This window comes from Hevea brasiliensis, chromosome 10, assembly GCF_030052815.1.
Source record: "Hevea brasiliensis isolate MT/VB/25A 57/8 chromosome 10, ASM3005281v1, whole genome shotgun sequence".
NCBI lineage: Eukaryota > Viridiplantae > Streptophyta > Magnoliopsida > Malpighiales > Euphorbiaceae > Hevea > Hevea brasiliensis.
Window position 1 is genome coordinate 17,826,523 of NC_079502.1, and position 8,282 is coordinate 17,834,804.

Consider the following 8,282-nt stretch of genomic DNA (forward strand, 5'->3'; position numbering starts at 1 on the left):
GTTTCACTGCATTTTATTTTTGTAGACCAAGTTATGGCCTTTTAGCCAAAATTGGTCGGATAGGCCTATGTCCAGAAAATTCTGGGCAGTTTGGTTCTGGACAGTTTTGTGACCTAAATTATGCTAGCAAATTGGTTTGTTTAGAGGCAATTCTGGGTTTTGTGTTCTTCATGAAAGTTGTGCTCCTATGTCTAACGTTTCTAATGGTATAAAAATAAGGTCATTCTGACCTTTCTATAGGGAGTTATGGCTAAATGAACATGTACTGTTCATTTGGTCATTTTTCTGGGTTCAGGATTTGGTAAGTCGGATTCAAGCAGTAATTAGGTCAATTTGTGAGCAGAATTTAGGCATGGTTTCTTCACAAAAAAATAGAGTATTTTGGCCCTAGTTTCATCTCCAATTGGCCTCATTCCAATTGAAGCAACACAAATAAAGTTTTAGGTCAAAAACAATACTGGACTCAAAGAGTCCCACAACCTGCATGAAGAGTACAATCCCAATTCAATTTCCTCCAATCTCCCAAACTACACATGGCATTCATAGCACTTCTAATAAGCAACAATCAATCCCAACAAGGTCAATCTCAAGCAATATCACAAAAGCCCCAATAATTAGGCCAAAACCCTAACTCAAAGTTTCAATCTCAAACATACTCAATGCACTTTAATTTCTAATACATTTAACTTCATCACTCAACATCACTAATTCAATTTATATCAATTAAAGTCATCAAAGTTCCCATTCTCATTAAGGCTGTCGAAATTCACTTCTTCTTAAATTTATTAATATCTTTTGTTTCCTTGCAATTGATACTCATCTCAACACCAATTCAATGTTTAATAAAAGAAAAGAGAGAAATTAGGCACTATCCTTTAATGGACACTTCTTCAAGTTACCAAAACTTCAATTTCTTCCCTTATCGTTACTACTACTAGCTTCTCCAAGGTGTTGGGATGATTTTTAATGAAGGAATTTATGAAAAATATGGTGAGAAAGGGGAGGAAATCAAGCTCAAAAGCTTGAAAATGGAAGGGAGTTCTTTGGCTATGGTGGATGGCAAGGAGGAAGAAGATGAAGGAGAAAATGCTTTTAAATAAATTGAAGTTTGTCATCTTATGTTATATATATCCTATGATTAATGTATTAAAATTTTATGATGTAATATTTACATCATGCTTAGGTTAGCATGAGGTGAGCAAGAAATCATGCTTACATCATAATTCATTTCCTTTTTCTTTTCTTTTCTTTTCCCATTTCTATAAATAATTTCACAATTTAATTTATTTTATATGTTTTAATCTCTCTCATTCTTTTTGACATTTAGGTCAAAATCCAACTCTGGGGTTGAAATGACCAAAATGCCCTTCATTAAGCTTGTCGGGTTATTTTGTTTGTACCGATTAATAAATTTTTTGAATTTTCTTTGACATTTTTTTTAATTTCATTTATACCTCAGTAAACCTTTAATTTAGTCCTAAAAATTTATTTCATATGGTTCCTCGCGAGTCTGGGGTCGACAACTGTCTTCACAGTCACTTTCCAGTACAGTCACCCATCGCCTTGACTCTGGCTCCTTTAACTCATTAACATTTCATTTCTTATGTTTTTCTTTAATTTTTCTTAGCCTCTATTCCATCATTTTATGTCTTCTCACCCTAGTTTAACTGTAGTTCCAGACATTCAGGCTGTCTGAACAGATGTTAGTCATCGAAATAGTAGAATGAACGGACTACCTAAAGTGAGGGCGTTACAAAAGATTACAATTCCTTTTGCCTATAACTAAAAGAAATGAGGGAGGAGAAAAGATTATAAGCCTAAAATATTTTAAAAGCTTAATATACTACATAGCCCATTGGCCAATTTCCCTATACAAGGGTCTTAGAGTTTTCCTTAGGGTTTCCTTCTTGGTTTTGGGTCCACTAGCCTTATTTGAGAAGATCTACTTCCTTATTTAGGTACTTGCCTTATTTGTCCACTTACTATATTTGCAAAACTAGCCATATGTATACTTACCTCAAAAAAAAAAAGAAGCAATTAAGTTAACAAAGAATAAAAATAAGGAAAGAATGAAATAGGGAAAGAAGACCTAACACTCAACTGCCATTCGGCTAGTGTCACACCTTATCCCTACATAAGGCATGACATGATCCCATAACATATCTAATGAATTACTAAACTTCGCCTAGCGATAACTCATTAAATATATTATAAGGGATTTTAAACAATTTTAATTCATTTTAAAGTGTAAAGAAATGATAAATAATTATTAAAGAGCTTTTAAATGATATTTATATCATAAATCGTACTTTTAATTAATTCAGAATTTTCAAAATTTTATAAAAATTTTAGCAGAGTACCATCTAAAATTTTTTTAAAAAAAGATATTCAAAACCTGTTAAAAACACTTTTAATAATTGTATTATCCATAACTCCATTAAAATCAACACATCTCAACCTCAACAACCTTAGGCAAGAGGGTAACAATTCATTATTTGTAAAATTCAAAAAGAAACTTAAATATGGCATTAATAGGAATAAGCAAGTTTACATTACAAAAATTTACATGAACGAAAAATAAAATTTCAAACTTTTTATACAACTGCTCAAGTCCTTTACATACATACATACAGATACATATACATCAAAAGAAATTTTACATAGGGTATGATCAATATACCCGGTAACAAATCCAAAATAATGCTCCCACTACACCACAAGAACAAATCCAAAATAATGCTCCCACTATGCCACAAGTAGCTCACTCTGCTGCTTTATCTGTTTCCTTACCTACAATAACATAAATAAGCTATCGCTAAGTAAAAACTCAATGGTGCACAACTTAAAAATTTTAAACCACAATATAAGTAATAATTGGTCAAAACTAAATTAATTATAATATCAGACACATATAAAATTTCATAATATTTTTAAAACAAAAGGAATGGTTAATAAAAGCAAATTTTTATTTCAAACATCCATAAAACATAAATTTTCTGAAAAACTACACAGTTTAGAATATGACACAATTATTCAATTCATCCCAATAACCAAAGGCTACTGGGGAATGCAAGGGCTAGCTAGTATATATATGAGTACTCATTTAATTTGTCCTCAACTGACACACACCTCAACACTTCAGCCAGAGAGGGAATATAAATCCAATTCGTCCCACTAGACAAGCTAATGAGGAATACGAAATACATAGTCATGTCAACTGTGGTTTCAAATCATTTCAACAATTTTCCATTCATCAAATGTATTTGTCACTCAAAATCATATTCCATTCAAACAATTACCCGAAAATGGGCTAACAATACATAATTTCTCAATTAATGATTTTTAATGTAACAAAAGTCATAATCCATACAATTCATTTAAAAAAAAAATTCAATTTCAAAATCAAAAAGAAAATGGTTATTGTGCACAAACCTCGTTATCTTCTTCTTACTTAGTTCAACTTATCCTTGTCCTTTGATATTTCTTTCTCGACTAAAAATAAACAATGGAGATGTCTTAATACTTAATTCAATTACCACTAATAGCTAATTAATTAAATAGGTAATGTATACCTAAGTTACTTAAGCAATTTCAAGGAGTTTGGGTCATAGACAGATTTATGCCCTAATTTTAAAACCCCATTTCAACCTAGTTCTAGTCCTCATTTGATGATATGATCTCAATGAAAGTTGTTCCTTTATGTGTTAAGTTTTGTTTACAATTTGAATCACTTAATTTGGAGTTGTGTAGCTCTAGTTATGGTCAATTTACCATTCGGGTATCGAGTGGTCAATCTGACTAGGTGCTGGAATTTCTAGAATTGGAATCCCTAATTTGTGATAGCAATTTCTCTAAGTTGCATTTGGTTTTAGGTTCTGGTCAAAACATAAAAGTTGTAGTTCTAGGTCTTATAGAAATTTTGGCTTTGGTTTTACTGCATTTTCAGTTTTGTGGACCAACTTATGGCATTTTTTCCAAAACTGGTCGGATGGCCATTTGTCTAGGATTTCAAGTCAGTTTTGGTTCTAGTTAGATTTATTGACCTAAATTATTCTAGCAAATTGGCTGGATTAGAGTCAGAATTTTGGCTCATGATCTTCATGAAAAATGTGCACCTACCTTTCCAATGGTTCAAGAATCAGGTCATTCTAACCTTCTTAGAGTGAGTTATGGCCATTTGAACATTTACTGTTCATTTGGTCATTTCTGTCCAAAATTAGAACACCAATTCTAGATTCAAGCCAATTTTAGACCAACTTGTGGTCAGTTTTTGGGCAAGGTTCCTTCATGAAAAATGTGGTATTATGACCCTAATTTCATCTCCAATTAGCCTCACACCAATTAGAGTAACACAGCTCTACTTATGGCCATTTAACCTTGCTGGACTCATTGGTTCAGAATTCAACAACTCAACAACCGTTACTTCTCTCAATTCCATTCATCAATTCATGTTAATTCTCAACTCAAAATACACCAAATGACTACAATTAGGCATAATAACACCAATTGATCAACATTTCATCAAAACCCTAATTTCCACCCAAAACCTTAATTCTCTTTTTTCATAATTCATGCAAAATCATGTCATTCAAGTATACTAATCACATATACTTAATCATTTAAGCTTAAATACATGTTTAATTGGATTAGAGCACATTAAAACCTCATTATACCTGTAACGGCCCGGCCCACTAGTGATATTGTTCGCTCTGGGCCGAAACCCTCACGGTTTTAAAACGCGTCAATAGGGGTTAGGAACCTCCATCTTATAAACCCAGCATCTCTCCCGTGTTTTGTCGATGTGGGATTTGCCTAGGGTGTTACAATCCATCCCCCTTATGGGACTCAGCGTCCTCGTTGAGGTTTGCCCCACCATCGTTCAAGGTTGCACGCGGAGCCGCTCTGATACCACAAATGTAACGGCCCGGCCCACTAGTGATATTGTCCGCTCTGGGCCGAAACCCTCACAGTTTTAAAACGTGTCAATAGGGGTTAGGAACCTCCATCTTATAAACCCAGCATCTCTCCCGTGTTTTGTCGATGTGGGATTTGCCTAGGGTGTTACAATACCATGGCTAGCCGAATTCTAGGGTTCCCATATATGCATGATTTTCTTGCTTTCTTATGTTAAATTCCCATATCCAAGTTTAATTTCATGCATACATACTTATTTAAGTTAGGGAAGCAACTTACCTCTAGGTGAACTATTGCAAACTCCAATTCTCTTCAAATTTCTTTAAGTTTCTTTCTCCCAATCTTCTTTCTGGAGTTTAATTTGAGAGTTCCTATAATTTTTATAAGGAATTTATGGGATGAATTAGGGTTTTAAGAGCTCAAAATAATTCATCAATGGAGGATTTTTGAGAGAAATGGTGAGAGAGAGGGACGGCTGGAAATAGAAGAAGAAGAAGAAATTGATTTTTTTTCTTTTTAATTTTGTCTTTATATATGTATAATTATCCCCAAATATTCATAAATTAAAATTATAAATTAATTAGATTATGCTCACTTCATGATGATGTCATAAAGCACTTTAATTTTGAATTTATTCTTTTCTTTTTCCTTTCTTCCACTATACCTCTTCACTTTTGATCTATTTTTCAATATTTTATTGTTATACACTTTAATGAAAATTTAGGTCAAAAATCACCTCTATGGGTGAATTGACCAAAATGCCCCTCGCCTGTTCAATCCATTTTTCTAATAGTGTTTGGTAGCTCTTTGAATACCGATTCAATTATTTAAACTTGTTCTCTATTCTTTCTGTGGTTTTCACGTTATCATTAGTTTCGCAATTATCCCTTGGCCTGGGGTGTCATAGAGTCCCACACGAATTTAGGGTAGCAACTGAGCTCACAGTCACTTCCCTGGTCAATCACCCATCACTGGGATCTCGACTCATTTAACTGATTATGCTTTATTTTTCTTACTTCCATTTCACCTTCATGTGATTTCTATTAATTTTTAATTATGACTTCTCTATATGACTTAAATATAGTTCTAAACATCCCGACTGTCTGGACGGACACTAGTCACTGGAGCAATAGAATGTTTAGACTACTTAGTATGGAGGTGTTACAGCTAGGGTTATGATTCGACCTTAGCCACCAACTCCTTTGGTCTAAGTTATGATCTTAAGATCCCAAAAACACCAAAAAACAAACAAAAGTATTAGTATTGGATTAAACAATGGGATAAAATAAAAATGACAAATTTTACCTTATCTATATCTGGTACAACAACAATGAAAAATGCATAAAAAATAGAAAAATGCATAGAAATGCATGAAATTTTAGGGAGATGTGCCTAACATATCAATTAAGAATTTAGAAAAAAGAAGTAACAAAAATGAATAAGAGAAAAATTAAATTCGAATTGTAAGACACTGCTTTTTATATGTTCTTAGATTCTATCCAATCTTTTTAAAATAAGTGCATACAAATCTATAAAAAATTAGAGAAAACTCAAAACATGAAAGTTTTAAAGGACATTCATTTTGAACTGTAATTTGGGCTTAAGAATGACATAAAAGGTGAAGTCATCACTTAGTTATGTCCTTTCAAAATTCTAGATCATGTAGAAACATGCAAAATCAGTTACAAAACTTTTTAAAAAAATCATATCTTAAAATCTTAAAAATAAAAAATCAATTTGAGTCATACATGAAAGTTGCATGATTTTTCATGAAGAATTTGGGCAAAACATTTTTGGTACCCAAAAGCTTGCCTAGCTGTAACTTATTAGTCGGGCAGTAGCTAAATGTCCCTAAATCATACACAGAGTTTGCAAGTGCCCTCAAAAAATGTTCTACGACATGTATGACTAAAAGAGACTAAAAGCACATAAGAAAGAGATGTGAAAAGATGTGCTACATGTTTATATTATGTTCTTATCATGTTCTTACCTTTAGAACTTAAAACCAAAAAAAAAACAAAAAATACAAAAAAAAGGTAGAATGAGAGTGAGGCTTGGCGTGTGGGAGAGAAAGAGAGAGAGAATGTGGCATCTAGGGTTGGAAGAGTGTCTTTAAGTGGCTATCAATAGGTCTGAATAAGTGACAATGAGTGTCTCTAAATGCCTGTTTAGGAGGTTTAAGGGTGTATATATAGGCATCTCACTATTAGAAAAATTCTAACTCTGGCTAAATTAGGAAAGATGTTGATTTTGTGCTCCTTTCTTCCTATTTAGCTAAACGTGCAATGTGACACCCCTTACTCGTGTACAGTATACCCGAATAAGTAATGCCACACGGTGTACTGGCACACTCTAATATACCTTACTTAATTTGTGTCATGCTTTTGAAATTAATTTATGAAATATGATTTATTTTAACCATTTATCAAAAGTATTATTTCATTTGAGGTTCCGAAAATTTTTAAGAAAATCCGGCGGAGTACCGGCTAAAAATGGAGAAAACCGTTCTTCGGAACCTGTTAAAAACACTTCCAATATTTTTATTTCATCATCTCAAACTCCAATATCATCAATAAAACTCAATATCAATATCTCGGTAATTTGTCAATTTCAGGTCTCAACAACCTTTTCAGTTTTCAAAACATCCCTTTCTCAGGGTTCTCATATATAAACAACCATTAAATACTCAAATTAATACCATACATAACCATAAATCTTTATTATTTACATGAACCTCAAAATACATTACATAAATCCTAAATACATATGAGAAAATAAAAAGTTAATTACAAGATGACAAAATGGCATCTAGTGCCCTACCGATTGACTGCAGGTAGTGAGGTGACACGGACACTGAGCAGAACTGTCGGATGGCCTCACCCAGTCTGTGGTCTACTGGGCTCACGATCGGGGTCTCCAGTACCTACGCGTGGCAAAAGCAACGCGCTAAGCAATAATGCTTAGTGGTGCAATAATATAATAGAAGAAAATAGCAAGAAAATAAATGTGTATACAATGTGTATGCTTTCTTTGTTTGATCTTGGTATATTCATTAATTCATTAACTTTGTTCACTTTTATTCATTTGGTTGCCCCAAGTAACCTACACTAGACGACTGGACTGGATAACGGGTAAACTGGCACTGGGTACCTAGTACCTCGGGCCGTCACACCATCGGTCACATATGCATCTCCGTGTGCAGCGGCTAACAAGCTGTAAATGATATCAGGCACAAGGCCAAGTCTCAATGCAAAGTCAGAATGGCTAAAAGCCATGAAATCACAGAATGGCATTTTTGCCATGTGCAGTACTGCTAACTGAACCCTATTGGCATGCCAAACTATCCAAACCAATCTTGTTAGGTATAC